Source organism: Sorex araneus, chromosome 3, assembly GCF_027595985.1.
Source record: "Sorex araneus isolate mSorAra2 chromosome 3, mSorAra2.pri, whole genome shotgun sequence".
Classification (NCBI taxonomy): Eukaryota; Metazoa; Chordata; class Mammalia; order Eulipotyphla; family Soricidae; genus Sorex; species Sorex araneus.
In genome coordinates this window covers 229,180,168-229,197,139 of record NC_073304.1, presented here as the reverse complement: position 1 = coordinate 229,197,139, position 16,972 = coordinate 229,180,168, and the positions used below count along the sequence as shown (strand labels likewise).

Below are 16,972 nucleotides of genomic sequence, written 5' to 3'. Positions count from 1 at the left end.
AAGAAAGAAAAAAGCGTTACCACCAAGTGGCAAAGTGTGAACCAAGTTTCCGAGGTACCCCTGCTTCGTCGTCCTGTGGCAGGAGCGTCATCTCATTTCAGATCCGCATCATTCGGACACACTCTTTGTTGTCTACACCGGGCCTTGCCCTCTGAAGGGCAGCTCCCCGTTTAGCCTGGACTCCCTCCCCCCAGGAACGGCAAGGGAGCCCTCACACAGTCCCCGGAGCACGCTGGGCCAGGGCCAAAGATACCCCATTTGGCAGCGCAGGAATGCCAGTCACAGGGAGGCGCGTCCTGTGGCCAGGAGGAGGTAGAGTTGGACTCTGAACAGGTGCTCCTGCCAGTCACTGGGCTCAGCCTTCCCTCGGAAGCCCTGAGCGGTGGAAACCCACCTCCAGGAACACAGGGACCACTTGGGGCGGGGGATGCTTTGGGGAGACTGAGGGAGGCCAGTAGGTTCTCTGAGGACACTGGGATTCACACCGTGAGACATGCCCGCAGGCAGCAGGCCTCAGAGCCAGCCCTGGACGGGGACAGGACGGGGAGGGGTGGGGTGGGAGGGCAGCAAGGATGAAATTAGCGGGGACGGGGACTGCAGGATTCCAAGGACGGGGGAGCTGTTTGGTGCAAGAAAGAGCCTGTGAGTGTGGCCGGCCCAAGGCTCCTTCCAGACAGAAACACCCCCCGCCCACCCACGCCCTTGCTCACTGCAGCGCCTGGCAACTCATCTTTGGAGACTCGTCTTCCTGCGCTCACCCACGAGCCTCCCGCCAGGAGCCTAACTTTAGTCCTGACACCCAAACACGTTTGCCAGAGGACGCAAGAAGCACGACACTAGAGAAGCACCTTAATAAAATGATGTTAGATCATGCATCCGCACCTACGCACAAACAAGCAGAACAGAGCAGCAGCTAAAAGCAGCTGCCTAAACTCCTCCTCCCCGTCCTCCTCCCCTCCTCTTCCCCTCCTCCCCTCCTCCTCCTCCCCTCCTCTCCCTCCTCCCCTCCTCTCCCCCTCCTCCCCTCCTCCTCCTCCCCTCCTCTCCCTCCTCCCCTCCTCTCCCCCTCCTCCCCCTCCTCCTCCCCTCCTCCACCTCCTCCCCTCCTCCTCTCCCTCCTCCCCTCCTCCTCCCCTCCTCTCCCTCCTCCCCTCCTCCTCTCCTCCTCCTCCCCTCCTCCTCCCCTCCTCTCCCTCCTCCCCTCCTCCTCCTGCCCTCCTCTCCCTCCTCCCCTCCTCCTCCCCACCTCCCCTCCTCTCCCTCCTCCCCTCCTCCTCTTCCCCTCCTCCCCTCCTCCTCCTCCCCTCCTCTCCCTCCTCCTCCTGCCCTCCTCTCCCTCCTCCCCTCCTCCTCCTGCCCTCCTCTCCCTCCTCCCCTCCTCCTCCCCTCCTCTCCTTCCTCCCCTCCTCCCCTCCTCCTCCCCTCCTCCCCCTCCACCCCTCCTCCTCCCCTCCTCCCCCTCCTCCCCTCCTCCTCTCCCCCTCCTCCCCTCCTCCCCTCCTCTCCCTCCTCCCCTCCTCCTCCCCTCCTCTCCCTCCTCCCCTCCTCCTCCTGCCCTCCTCTCCCTCCTCCCCTCCTCCTCCTCCCCTCCTCCTCCTTCTCCCCTTCTCCTCTCCTCCTCCTCTCCTCCTCCTCCCCTCTTCCTCCTCCCCTCCTCCCCTCCTCCTCCTCCTCCTCCCCTCCTCTTCTTCCTTCCCTCTTCCTCCTCCCCTCCTCTCCCTCCCCTCCTCCTCCTCCTCCCCTCCTCTTCTTCCTTCCCTCTTCCTCTTCCCCTCCTCTCCCTCCTCCCCTCCTCCTCCCCTCCTCCCCTCCTCTCCCTCCTCCCCTCCTCCTCTTCCCCTCCTCCCCTCCTCCTCCTCCCCTCCTCTCCCTCCTCCTCCTGCCCTCCTCTCCCTCCTCCCCTCCTCCTCCTGCCCTCCTCTCCCTCCTCCCCTCCTCCTCCCCTCCTCTCCTTCCTCCCCTCCTCCTCTCCCCCTCCTCCCCTCCTCCTCCCCTCCTCCCCCTCCTCCCCTCCTCCTCCCCTCCTCCCCCTCCTCCCCTCCTCCTCTCCCCCTCCTCCCCTCCTCCCCTCCTCTCCCTCCTCCCCTCCTCCTCTTCTCCTCCTCCCCTCCTCCTCCCCTCCTCTCCCTCCTCCCCTCCTCCTCCTGCCCTCCTCTCCCTCCTCCCCTCCTCCTCCTCCCCTCCTCCTCCTTCTCCCCTTCTCCTCTCCTCCTCCTCTCCTCCTCCTCCCCTCTTCCTCCTCCCCTCCTCCCCTCCTCCTCCTCCTCCTCCCCTCCTCTTCTTCCTTCCCTCTTCCTCCTCCCCTCCTCTCCCTCCCCTCCTCCTCCTCCTCCCCTCCTCTTCTTCCTTCCCTCTTCCTCTTCCCCTCCTCTCCCTCCTCCCCTCCTCCCCTCCTCCTCCTCCCCTCCTCCTCCTCCTCTCCTCCTCCTCCCCTTCTCCTCCTCCCCTCCTCCTCTTCCTCTCCTCCTCCTCCTCCCCTCCTCTCCCTCCTCCCCTCCTCCTCCTCCTCCCCTCCTCCTCCTCCTCTCCTCCTCCTCCTCCTCCCCTCATCCTCTTCCCCTCCTCCCCTCCTCCTTCTCCCCTCCTCCTCCTTCCCTCCTCTCCCTCCTCCCCTCCTCCTCTTCCCCTCCTCCCCTCCTCCTTCTCCCCTCCTCCTCCTCCCCTCCTCCTCCCCTACTCCTCCTCCTCTCCCCTCCTCCTCCTCCTCTTCCCCTCCTCCTCCTCCCCTCCTCTCCCTCCTCCCCTCCTCCTCCTCCTCCCCTCCTCCTCCTCCTCCTCCCCTCCTCCTCCTCCCCTCCTCCTCTCCTCCTCCCCCCTGCTTTTTCTCATCCTTTCCCCTTCTCTTTCTTCTCCTTCTCCTTCTCTTCCTTGTCCTCCTCCTTCTCCTCTTCCTCCTCCTCCTCTTCTCCTCCTATTTCTCCTCCTCCTTCTTCTGCTCCTATTTCTCCTCCTCCTTCTCCTCCTCCTCCATCTCCTCCTCCTCCATCTCCTTCTCTCCATCTTCTCCTCCTCCTCCTCCTCACTTTTGGGCCATAGCCAGAGGTCCTCAGGGGATACTACTAGTTCTGTACTCAGGGACCATGTGTGGTGCCAGGGACCGAACCAGGATTAGCTGCCTGAGGCAGGTGCCTTAACCTCTGTATTTTCTCTCCAACACTGCCCTGTCTTCTTTTCCTAATGATTTGCTGTAACGTGAGTAGTAACACTGTAGCACTGTCATCCTGTTGTTCATAGATTTGCTCAAGTGGGCACCAGTAACGTCTCCATTGTGCGACTTGTTACTGTTTTTGGCATATTGAATACCCCACAGGGAGCTTGCCAGGCTCTGCTGTGCGGGCAGGATACTCTTGGTAGCTTACCAGGCTCTCCAAGAGGGACGGAGGAATCGAACCTGGGTCGGCCGCTTGCAAGGCAAACGCCCTACCCGCTGTGCTATCGCTCCAGTCCCGACATGAGTAGTACAGCGCTGCCAGGGCCTTTGAAGCTGGATAACATCACATCCCCCAAGTTTCTCAGCGCCACCACAGGGCTAGGACACCCGGTCCTCCTGAATTCTAGGAGTTGGAACCCCCAATACTGCCAGAATTACAGAGCCTGGCTTTGGCCCGCAGGCAGACATTTCATTCTCCCGGGTCAACTGCCTTGGCTCCCCTGAACTTCCCTGCCCTCTGTTCCATCTGGAATTATCAACTGTTTTCTGGGTCCTAATTCTCTGTGCTTGTGTGTTACTTTTTTTTGGGGGGGGGGTGTCACACTGGCGATGCTCAGGGGTTACTCCTGGCTCTGCACTCAAGGAGTTACTCCTGGTGGTGCTCAGGGGACCTTATGGGATGCCGGGGATCGAATCTGGGTCAGCCGCGTGCAAGGCAAATGCCCTACCCGCTGTGCTATGGCCCCAGTCCCACTTGCGTGTTACCTTAAGGGGGCAGGATCCCCACTTGGGTACGGGCCCAATGTCCAGCCAGCCAGACTCCTTCCTTCTCCACTCCCCGACTAGGAGACTGCAGGCGCTTACTTTCTTTATTTCCTTTACCGGAACCACTCAGACTGCATCGTCTCCCTCTCACTCTTCCGAAGGACGAGAACAGTCTTCAGTGCTTAAAGGGAGTCACCAAAGCAACACCTACAACCGGCTTCCCGCGCTGGGCGGATGACCTGACTCTTCCCCTGGTTTCTCTACACTATTGGAGAAACTTCTCCAGTGATGACTTAGAGAAATGATCCCTTTCAGCAACGTCTTGGGCACACTCACGTTCTAAGCTCAGATTTTCTCTGTCATGTGGGAATGAGATGCTCTAGAGGTTGTAGAGCTCACGATAAAACCCTCCGCTCTCGGGGCCGGAGTGATAGCACAGCGGGGAGGGCGTTTGCCTTGCACGCGGCTGACCTGGGTTCAATTCCCAGCATCCCATATGGTCTCCCCAGCACCGCCAGGAGTAATTCCTGAGTGCATGAGCCAGGAGTAACCCCTGTGTATTGCCGGATGTGACCCAAAAAGCAAAAACAAAAACAAAAAACCATCCGCTCTCTCACCAACCTTCCTTCTCCTAGCAACGGAGCTGCCGAATGCCGTAGCCACCAGCCATGGGAAGCTCTTCCCATTGACTTTCAGGCCATGAAATCAGGTGTCAACATTCCCTAGCCGCATTTGCGAGTGGTACCGTGGCTAGTGGCTACTGCTGTGGACAGCCGCAGAGGTGGACATTTCCATGATAGCACACATTCTCTCTAGAGCTCACCCAAGAGCAGGAACTGGCTTGAGTTTCTGTATAATTTTATTATTTATTTATCTATTTTTGCTTTGGGGGGGCCACACCCAGCGATGCTCAGGGGTTACTCTGGGCTCTGCACTCAGGAATGACTCCTGGTGGGGCCTGGGGGACCTTATGGGATCAAACCCGGGTTGGCCGTGTGCAAGGCAAACACCCTACCCACTGTACTATCTCTCCGGCCCCTCTGTATAATTTTAGACTTTTTAGTCATGGTCTCTCTAATGACAGGACAGAAGCAACATGGCCACACCACAGCCAAGAACTTTTTTTTTCTTTTTTGGGTCACATCCGGCGATACTTAGTGGTTACTCCTGGATCTACACTCAGGAATTACCCCGGCAGTGCTGGGGGACCCTATGGGATCCTTGGAATTGAACCCGGGTTGGCCCCGTGCAAGGCAAACGCCCTACCCACTGTGCTATCACTCCAGCGCCCAAAGCCAAGAACTTTTTAAATAAATTTTTAAACACAGGATGCAAGTTCTCCTTAGCTGGTGAGTTTTACAGTTGGAGGGCTCAATTCCTGAGTATGTGCCCCTCTGGATAGATCCGCCATCTAACTCATAGCTCAATAGCTTAAAATGCATATTCTTTTTTTTTTTTTTTTTTTTTTTGCTTTTTGGGTCACACCTGGCTGATGCACAGGGGTCACTCCTGACTCTACACTCAGGAATTACCCCTGGCAGTGCTCTGGGGACCATATGGGATGCTGGGAATCGAACTTGGGTTGGCAGCACGCAAGGCAAATGCCCTACCCGCTGTGCTATGGCTCCAGCCCCCTAAAATGTATATTATTTTACTAGTTTTGCTGTTTCTGCCTCCCCCTCCCACTTTTATTGAGGTGTTTTGTTGTTGTTGTTGTTGTTGGGTTGTTGGGGCTTTTTTTCTGATTTTTTGGGTCACACCCAGCGATGCTCAGGGGATACTCCTGGCTCTGCACTCAGGAATTACTCGTGGCGGTGCTTGGGGGACCCTATGGGATGCCAAGGATTCAACTCGGGTCGGCCATGTGCAAGGCAAATGCCCTCCCCGCTGTGCTAGTACTATCGCTTCGGCCCAGTGTCAGGATTTTTATAATACTGTTAAGGATAGTTCCATGCCTTCATTGTTCTAACACCACACCCACCACCAGAATAAAAAAAAAAAAAGCCTATTATTGAGTATCAAGGACAGAGCAAGGTTTGTAACACCCCAGGGGAGGGAGAGGAGACAGAAATGTCAGGCTCTGCATTGTAAGAACTCACAGTCTGTGGTCTGTGCGTATGTGAGACTTGCCCCAGAATGGATTTGTCTGTGTGTTATTGCTCAGAACTTATGCTAAGAGCTTGCTGACATGGAAAGGGAAATTGAGGCTACTGCTAGGGAGATTCTCAGGGTTATCCGGTGGCCCCACGGCCATCCCAAGGGACAGTGGGAGGAAGGGGAAACACGGAGGGATGGTGGAGACCTCTGTCAGACGCCGCTGGCTTGGAAGAGGAAAGAGGCTGTGAATCAGGGCCGGGGGCAGCCTCTCGGTGATGACGGAAGCAGGAGAGCAACCTCCGCGTGGGGCCTCCAGAAACACATGTTGCCCTGCCGCCCGTTTGAGTCTAGCCTCGTGAGACTAAAGCTAGGACTCTCCGACTTCTAGAATTCATCTGTGTTGGTTTCAGGCAGGCGGCGAGGGTGGGTGCAATCTGTTCCATCAGCCCTAGGAAACATGTGCACAGGCGACTGAGAGAGAGAGAGAGACGCGGGGACCAGGGGATGAGTGGATGAGCACCAAGCAAGGAGAGAGGATGCAGAGCCCTGTGGGGGAAGAGGGGGTGGGAGAGGGGATCCAGGAAGTGAGGTGGATGGAGAGCCAGAGAGAGAGTGCAGTGTGAAGGCACTAGCCAGCCTAGCACACAGCTGAACGACCAGCATGTGATGCCAAAGCACCACCGGAAACGTTCCCCGCACCCAGAGCCAGGAATAGCCTCTAAGCATTACCATGTATGGCCCCCAATCTTTTTTTCTTTATATAATTTTTGTATTTTACATGGTAGTTCACAATATTGGATTACATTTAATGTTCAAACACCATGACACCTTCCCGCCACCCTATTTCGGGTGTTTCCATCCCGAACCCCAATCCCTGCCCCAAAGCAGGACCGAAGTAATGTATTTTGTGTGGTTTGTTATGAGAAACTGCTGAAAATGCTACAAAAAAAAGTATCCTTAGAGGGAAGAATGTGAGGATTGTTGTATTTCACACAGGGGCCATTAAGCCCTTCTATAAGAGATCACTAGCATGTTGTTAGAGGTTCAGCCTTGTGTGCTTTTATGTGTGTGTGTGTGTGTGTGTGTGTGTGTGTGATATGGTGCTGTTCTGGCATTAGCCCCACAATGTGGCACACACAAAGCGTGTGCAAAGCTTGGATCTCAGGCTTACTCTACTTTCTTCTTTCTCTTTTCGGTTTGGGGGCCACACCCAGCAGTGCTCAAGTCTTCTGCCTGCAAAGTGTCATGCGGCCACATTTGCCGCATTTGCGTGAACCTATTCCTGGACCACATGGCAAATGCGTGGCAAATGAGGCAAATTTGGCACATGCAGCAAATGGGCCGAGCACGTGGAGGCCAGGTGTGAGATTAGCAACGTTTGAGTTCTGGAGGTTTTTGGCTGCCAGGACTTGGTCCAAAAACTTTAAAAAAAAATTTTTTTTTAATTAAAAATGTTAGATGGTAGGGGCTGGAGTGATAGCACAGCGGGTAGGGCGTTTGCCTTGCATGCGGCCGACCCGGGTTCGATTCCCAGCATCCCATATGGTCCCCTGAGCACCGCCAGGGGTGATTCCTGAGTGCAAAGCCAGGAGTAACCCCTGTGCATTGCCAGGTGTGACCCAAAAAGCAAAAAAAAAAAAAAAAAAAAAAAAAAGCCGTTAGATGGAGGAGTTCTTTTGAGATGGGACATCCATCCCAGGGAAGCAGAGAATACAGCAGTTGGGGGTGAGGAAACCGGGCTATGGAGGGTTGAGGGGGGTCAGGAGGACGCTGGTATTTGTCACCCAGCAAGGGCTGGGGGAGGGGAATGGAATATTGTAATTCAATGTCTAACGTGTCAGTTATGGGGGGCCTGATTAACCAGGGTTCAATCCTTGGCACCCCAATATAGACCCCTGAGCACCCCCAGGAGTGATCCCTGAGCCAGAGTCAGGAGTAAACCTTGAGCACCATTGGGTTGACCCCAAATCAATCAATAAATAAATAAATAAATAAAAGTTAAGTGTCCGAAGCAAGGCATATGGGTTCCGGAAGTGCATTATATGTCGCCGCGCTGGCGTTAGCTCCACGATTTGGCACACACAAAGCGTGTGCAAAGCTTGGATCTCAGGGTTACCGTATTTTCTTCTTTCTCTTTTTGGTTTGGGGGCCACACCCAGCAGTGCTCAGGTCTTCTGCGTGCAAACCATGCTTGGAACTATCTCTGGCCCTGTCAGGCAAAACACACACACAGACACACACACACACACACACACACACACACACACACACACTCACTCACTCACACACACACCCCGGGAATTTTTTTTTTCTTCTTTTTGGGTCACACCCGGTGATGCACAGGGGTTACTCCTGACTCTGCACTCAGAAATTACTCCTGGCGGTGCTCAGGGGACCATATAGGATGCTGGGAGTTGAGCCCGTGTTGGCCGTGTGCAAGGAAAACGCCCTCCTCGTTCTGCTATCGCTCAAGCCCTGACCCAGGGAACTTTTTATTGGAGATTTTTGTTTATTTGGTGGGTTTTTCCTCTCGATGTGGAGCCACACCCAGCAGTGCTCAGGCCTTACTTCTGGCTCTGCCTTCAGGCATCACTCCTGGCTGAGCTCAAGGGACCATACGGGGTACTCGGGATTGTTCCCTAGTTGGCCATATGCAAGGGAAGTACCCTACCTCCTGGCCCTAAATGTACCAGTTTAAAATCATCATCATCGTCATCATCCCCTTGATCGTCGAATTTCTCGAGCAGTCTCAATAACGCCTCCATTCATCCTAGCCCTGAGATTTTAGAAAGCTCTCTTTACTCGTCCTTCCCAATGGTGCCGCATTAGAGGCTCTTTCAGGATCAGGGGAATGAGCCCCAGCTTGTTACTGATTTGGGCATATGAATACGCCACGGGGAGTTTGCCAGGCTCTCCCATGTGGGCAGGAAACTCCCGGTAGCTTGCCAGATTCTCCCAGAGGGAGAACTAGGGTATAAGATGTCGCTTTCGGGAGCTTGGTTTTATAGTCTTTGGATGTTGGCCATTGATGGGATTGCACGGTGCCGGGGGCAGTTTCTGGGTGTGACTGCCTAGCTACTGAAAAATGGGGGATCTGGGCAGAAGAGGCCCAGTCCTGATCTGAGCAGGCTTGGAGATCTCAGGCCTGGGTCCCACATACCTGGAATTCTCTGCCGGTTCCTTCGTGAGTGAGGCTCGTCCGAATGTGTGGAGAGTGGCCTTGAGCATGGCTGTGGCTGGGTTCCAGAGGTCTTCGGCTGCGGGGTCTCTGCTTGAGGCAGCGAAGGAAACCCAACCCACCTCCTCCAAGGGGCCCCGGTGAAGACAGCCAGGTGCGGGGGCAAGAGACTCTGCATCGCTCTCTTCCAGGAGCTTGGTTTTATTGTCTCTGGATGTTGGCATCCAGAGACTATAAAACCAGTTTAAAATAAAAGAAACTGGGGCCGGAGCAATAGCACAGCGGGTAGGGCATTTGCCTTGCACGCGGCCGATCTGGGTTCGATCCCCGGCATCCCATATGGTCCCCCAAGCACCGCCAGGAGTAATTCCTGAGTGCAAAGCCAGGAGTAACCCCTGAGCATCGCTGGGTGTGACCCAAAAAGCAAAAAAAAAATAAAAATAAAAATAAAAATAAAATAAAATAAAATAAACTATCAGAGCAAGTATTCATACTATAAAATTATGAATTTATAAAATTATAGAATGATGAATACTTCATGTAAAAATATTGGGGAAAGTTTTTCTCTCAGTTTTGATCAAAGGTGTAGCTAGATACATACATACATACATATACACACATAAATATACATACACATATATGTGTGCGTATATGTATGTGTATATATATATACACATAAGATTTAAATTTTGTATTTTATTTTTCTCAACATCTCTTTGGAAGCCGTGATTTGTAACATTAATAAGAACATTTTAGCTAATGTTCCAGATACTTGCTGCCAATGTCATTCTTTGTTATTCCACCGAGACCTCAAGGACCCCTCTAATAACTCCACATAGGGCCTTGGCAAACCCATTTTAAAGAAGTAATTATTATAATTTGAGTAACCTGTTCATAGTAATGTTAATGTTATGGTTTTGATGTACACAGTTACCTCACCTTATCCCCATCAAAATGCCCAAGACACTTCACCAATATCATTATTTTCTATTAGTTCACTGACCCCAACTCTGCTCACCCACTCCCCTCTGACTTGGCATTCTCAGTTCTGTAATCACACACACATATAAATAAATATATATACATATATATACATGTGGCTCTAGCCACATATATACACACATATATATATGTGTATATATATATATATATATATATATATATATGGCTGGAGCGATAGCACAGTGGGTAGAGTGTTTGCCTTGCATGCAGCTGACCTGGGTTTGATTCCTGTGTCCCCTCGGAGAGTCCGGCAAGCTACCAAGAGTATCTCACCTACATGGCAGAGCCTGACAAGCTCCCCGTGGCATATTCGATATGCCAAAAACAGTAACAATAAGTCTCACTTGGAGACGTTACTGGTGCCCGATTGAGCAAATCGATGAGCAACGGGATGACAGTGATACAGTGATCAGAGCATGAGTTTTTATTTTTGTCTCTTGATCCACACCTGGCAAATTTACGACTGGCTCTGTCCTCAGGGGTCACTTTTGGTGGTGCTTAGGGGACCCTGGGGTGCTGGGGACTGAAGCTAGGGCTTCATGCATGCACAGCATAAACTCAGCTCCTGGGGCTATTTCTCCAGCCCCTAGAAATGGAAGCGGGTTTAGAGGTGGAACATAGTATGCCTGAAACTCTATTATTCACAGCAATTAATCAGGCTGGAGCAATAATACAGCAGGGAGGGTGTTTGCCTTGTAAGTAGCCAACCCAGGTTCAATCCCTGGCATCCCGTAGGGTCCCCCAAGCACCGCCAGGAGTGATTCCTGAATGCAGAACCAAGAGCAACCCCTGAGCATCGCTGGGTGTGACCCAAAAAAAGCAAAAAAATAAATAAAATAAACTTTTTAAAAAATCAATTATTCAAAGCAATAGTTTTGTTTTTCAACATTTTTAAGTGTGTTCAGGGCCAGAAGAGAGTCTAGGGGTCCGTGTGCAGGTCTGTAGGGCCCCCTAGTTCCCTCCCCGCACCCCGGGGTTGCCTGATCATCACCTCTGCAGCCCAGAGACCCCCGCATCACTGGCACAGCAGTGCTCCACACCCCCAAGCCTCTCCCTGAACCTGAGCCAAATTCAATCCTTGGCACCCCAACACGGTTCCCCACCGGGTGGCTGAAAATTATCCGTGGGGTTCCTGAGCCTCCTGGTCGCAGCCTGGAAGCCCCATCAGTACAAGTCTGGGTGGACGGGGGGTAGGTGCCATCCCCCCACCTACCCCCTAGGAACTCCGGCCACCGCCATTTTTTATAAGTCAGCGATAAGTTCCAGGTACGAGCGAGCAGTGGTAGCGCCAAACGCCAGGCCTCACGGGATAGGGGAGGAGTGGGCACTCCTCCTTCCCCCCGCCCCATGAGACTCTGAGATGATGCCACAACCAGCCACCGTCTACTTAAGCTCCCACACGGCCAGGATCCAGAGACACACAAAGGAACCTCGGACCCGAGCAACTTGCTGCAACGATCTCTTCAGACCCGGTAGCACTATTGTCCCGTTGTTCAAGCGGGCACCAGTAAGGTCTCCATTGTGAGACTTGTTGTTACTGTTTTTGGCATATTGAATACTCCTTGGGTAGCTTGCCAGGCCCTGCCATGAGGGCGGGATACTCTTGGTAGCTTGCCGGCCTCTCCGAGAGGGACGGAGGAATCGACCCCGGGTTGGCCGCATGCAAGGCAAATGCCCTACCCGCTGTGCTATAGCTATAATATATTATTATGTAATAGAATTTTGTATAAGCATCATATAATATAGCATAGTATAGATAATGTACATGAGATATAGTGATAAATGACTTATCAAATATACGTGATAATATATACTTTTTTCTCACAATGGGCAATCCAAGTGCCCAAATATGGATGAATGGATCAAGAAGTTCATCCACACAATGAAACATCATATAGCTCTGAGAAAGGACAAACCCTGGTATTTGTTGTGACAGGTATTAAACTAGAAGATGTCATGCTGAGTGAAGTGAGTCAGATGGAAAGGGAGAGACACAGAATGATCTCTCTTTTCTTGGGGGGTGGGGTTTGGGTCACACCAGCAATGCACAGGGGTTACTCCTGGCTCACACACTCAGGAATCACTCCTGGAGTGCTCAGGGGACCATACGGGATGCTGGGAATCGAACCCGGGTTGGCTGAGTGCAAGGCAAATGCCCTACCCGCTGTGCTATTGCTCCAGCCCCAGAATGATCTCTCTTGTATGTGGGGCTTAATGCAAGGGAACAACCAAGGGTCAAAGGCAACACAGTGGAAGAACTGATTAATACCTTTGGGTTGAGGGTGGGGGTTGAGAGGGAGAGGTGTTAGGAGCCCTGGGGAGGGAGATGGGTACCTCGGTGATGGTGGCGGTCCTGGAATTATCACTAACAGTACTCCAAATTCCAGTACCTTGATCAATTAAAAGAGAAATAAATACCAATACCAATACCAATAAATACCAATACCAATAACAACAAGTTAAAGAGTAATCTAGATGGTGTAGTAGCATCTATGCTGAAAAAAAAAAAGAGAGACAGGGGACAGAGACAGAGATAGGTAGACAGACTGGCGATCTACAGAATCTCACTGGGAACAATTAATGCTCTGGTCCCCTCAGGGAGGGACTCAGGAAGGTCACAGCCCGGTGGAGGGGCCAGGACTTGGCTTTTACTACCTGCCTTTCAACACATTTAAATTGTAGGCTTGGACTAGAGAGATAGTACAGTGGGGGAAGGCGCATGTCTTGCATGTGACCAACCTGGATTCCATCCCCGGCATCCCATACGGTCCCCAGAGCACTGCCAGAACTAATTCCTAAGTGCAGAGTCAGAGTAACCCCTGAGAATCACACACACATACACATACACACACACACACACACACACACACCCCAACTTTTAAAAAATAAATTGTAGGCTGTGTGCAAATATTATCCTTTTTGAAAAGTATCTCTTATAATCAAAGCAAAGACAAAAGTGGGACCTTCTGGGCTGCCCCACTCCAGAATGATGGGTTAAAGGTCCAGGAATCCTCTGGCTCCAAATACCTGGCAATACTGAGCAGTTTATGACCACGGCGACACAGACAGACAGAGAGACAGAGACAGTGTATGTTAGCACGCACTCTCCTGGGATTTGTTTGCTTAAGCAACCCAAAGCATTAGCAAGGACAGACAAGGCTTGTGCAAGGCAGTTTAACTGCTTTATCTAATGGATAAAGGAGCAGAGTCTGAACCCAACCATGAGTGCACTGGCATTATTTTTAGCATAAGACCACATTTTAACCAGCCTTGACCCGACCGCACATACGCAAAGGTATTATATTACCAGGGAAACATCCAAAAATTAAGCCACCCGCCAAATCAACATCCCATAACAATGCCCCCTACAAAATTTGAAATTCACTTCAAAGATTTTTTTAAAGCTTGCAATGTTAAACTTTTAGGCCACAGCAATAATAGCACAGCGGGGAGGGCATTTGCCTTGCACACAGCCAACCTGGGTTCAATCCCCGGCATCCCATATGGTCCCCCAAGCACCGCCAGGAGTCATTCCTGAGTGCAGAGCCAGAAGGAAGCCCTGTGCATCACCTCGTGTACCCAAAAAGCCTATATATCTGTATCTATAGCTATCTATCTGTAATCCTTAATCCTTTTTCTCTAGCTAGAGAAATCACTGTATCACTGTATCACTGTCTTCCTGTTGCTCGTCAATTTGCTTGAGTGGGCACCAGTAAGGTCTCCACTGTGAGACTTGTTCCTGTTTTTGGCATACCGAATACGCCAACGGGGGGCTTGCCAGGCTCTGCCATGCGGGCAGGATACTCTCGGTAGCTTGCCGGGCTCTCCGAGAGGGACGGAGGAATCGAACCCAGGTCAGCCGCGTGCAAGGCAAACGCCCTACCCACTGTGCTGTCACTCCAGCCTCTAACAAGGGGGTGTAATAAAAATATTAAACTATTTAGATGAGCCCTGGAAAGGTTGGAAGTGGCAGAACCAAGGTAGAAGAGCTCGACAGGCTGAGGATATACTTTGCCTACAGGAGGCCCTAGTTCAAACCCCAGCATTACACGGTGACCCCGAAGCACGGAGCAAGCACTGGCCCCTGAGCACCACAGGGTGTGACCCAAACAAGAAAGGGGCTGGGTTGGAGCTTAAGCAACATTTAGAGAAAATTTAAAAATTGGGGAGGGGGGTGCTGGAGTATTGGGACAGTGAATAGGTTGTTTCCTTTCATGCCGCCGACCCGGGTTCCATTCCTGGCATCCCATCTAGTCCTCCGAGCCCCCCAGGATCGATCCCTGAGTGCAGAGCCAGGAGTATGCCCTGACAACCACTGGGTGTGGCTCAAAAAGCCCCCCATGCCAGGGGGATTGCCCCATAGCTGGAAGCCTGCTTCATGAACGGAGGGGAGAAGGCAGATGGAATAGAGAAGGGATCACTAAGAAAATGATGGCTGGAGGAACCAGTCGGGATGGGAGATGCATGCCGAAAGCAGATAATGGACCAAACATGATGACCTCTCAGTGTCTGTGTTGCAAGCCATAATGCCCCAAAGTAGAGAGAGAGTATGGGGAATATTGTCTGCCATGGAGGCAGGGGGAGGGTGGGAAAGGGGGATATTGGTGGTGGAGAATATGCACTGGTGGAGGGATGGGTGTTTGATCATTGTGATATTGTAACCCAAACATGAAAACTTGTAACTATATCATGGTGATTCAATACATTTTTTTTTAAAAAGCCCCCTAAAAACTAGAAGTTTCATGCCTTGCACGTCCTTCTGTTGTTCAGTTCACCCGATCCAAATTATGTCACTCTATATAGAAACTGGATTCATTTGCTTAACTGCTTGCTGCGTAGAAATATGGGGCATGTAGTTCTGACTCCAAGGATATTTTTATGATGTTGCTGCCGTGAATATGCATTGTCTGAACATTTTTTGCAAAATCAATTTCTTGATTAGGTGCAGTGAGCTCCTTTCTCTTCCCAGTTGATTCACCCCTTCATCTGAAATGTATCCTTCCACTAATATATCTATGAAAAGGACGATCTTTTCCCCCTTCGCCTATTAATACAACAACACGTCTCGGAAAGTATGGATACGCCAATGCCAAACCATCCTTTCATGATAGAAAGAAGGCCACGTTTGGGGCTGGAGCGATAGCACAGCGGGTAGGGCATTTGCCTTGCATGCGGCCGACCCGAGTTCAATTCCCAGCATCCCATATGGTCCCCTGAGCACCGCCAGGGGTAATTCCTGAGTGCAGAGCCAGGAGTAACCCCTGTGCATCGTCAGGCGTGACCCAAAAGAAAAAAAAAAGAAAAAAGGCCATGTTTACATTTTAGACTGTGCTAAGGGGCACTTCAAACGCTGCTCTATTTATTGACGCGGGAACTGGGGTGTTTTGATGATACACGCTGGTTGCCTGGGGTTCCCATCAGATAAGCTGGGGCTGGGAAAGGTACCAGCTGACATCCGGCTCTGCTGACCACTCATCATGGGACCGGAGGCTTCCGTGGCTCTGCCAGCCTTCTCACCATGTGTGCCAATAGGCAGCCCGAGGGAGATCAAGCAGCCCCGGACACGGCTGTCCAAGTAACCCAGCCCTGGACTCCTGACCACACACGCCCAGGATGTCCAGGGCAGGAAGGAACCTTCCGCCCTCCTCCTCTTCAATCAGATACACGCCCCAGCTTCCTGCGAACAGCTCCAGCAGAGACAGCTGACAGCCTGCCTCTCCAAGCACCGCTGATCCATCTGAATGCTTTCGGCCTGGAGATCTCCCAGTCTTACACCGTTTCTGGCCGACCTGAAGGTCTGAGCTGTCTGTCGTGAGGGAGGGTATAACATGAAGAAACAGGTTCAGCTGTTTTAGAAAGACTAGAGAGAACCCAAGTAAGGGCCAGAAGAAGTGAGAGTGAGCTGGCCTGTCACTGAGGATAAGTCCTTTTCTTCTTCTTTAAAAAAATAATCTAATTTGGGGCTGGAGTGATAGCACAGTGGGGAGGGCATTTGCCTTGCACGCGGCAGACCCAGGTTCGATTCCCAGCATGCCATATGGTCCCCTGAGCACTGCCAGGAGTAATTCCTGAGTACAAAGCCAGGAGTAACTCCTGTTTATCACTGGGTGTGACCCAAAAAGAAAAAAAAAGAAATATATATATATCACTGTATCACTGTCATCCCGTTGTTCGTCAATTTACTCGAGTGGGCACCAGTAACGTCTCTATTACACTCAGCCCTGATATTTTAGCAGCCTCTCTTTACTTGTCTTTCCCAACGATTAGAGGCTCTTTCAGGGTCAGGGGAATAAGACCTATTGTTACTGTTTTTGGTATATTGAATACACCACGGGTAGCTTGCCACGCTTTGCCGTGATACTCTTGGTAGCTTGCAGGGCTCTCCAAGAGGTATGTTACATACATATATATATATATATATATACACACACACATATACATATATATGTATATATACACACACATATATACATATATATAATTTAATTGGGGTTCAGGCAGGGGGTGGGGATTGGGCCTCGCCTAGTGATGCTCAGAGACTATTCCGATGCTCAGGAGTGACCCCTGGCTGGGCTCATGGGACCCGATGTAGTGCCAGAGATTCAAACCAGGGTTGACAAGAGCTAAGGCAAATGCCTTAATCCCGATGCAATTCCTCTAACTCCCAAATCTGGTCTTTTTTTTTTTTTTTTTTTGCTTGTAGGTTTTTTGTTTTGTTTCTTTGTTTTCTGCCATGTTGGGGATTGAATTCAGGCTTGATACTGTGAGGCTTGAACGTT

The 16,972-nt window shown here is 51.7% G+C and overlaps 1 pseudogene; it reads right to left on the bottom strand.

The window, feature by feature from the left end:
* Positions 1–4,037: 4,037 nt before the first annotated feature.
* On the bottom strand, positions 4,038–4,240 carry LOC129403766 (small nucleolar RNA U3; annotated as a pseudogene).
* Between the last annotated feature and the right edge of the window lie 12,732 nt (positions 4,241–16,972).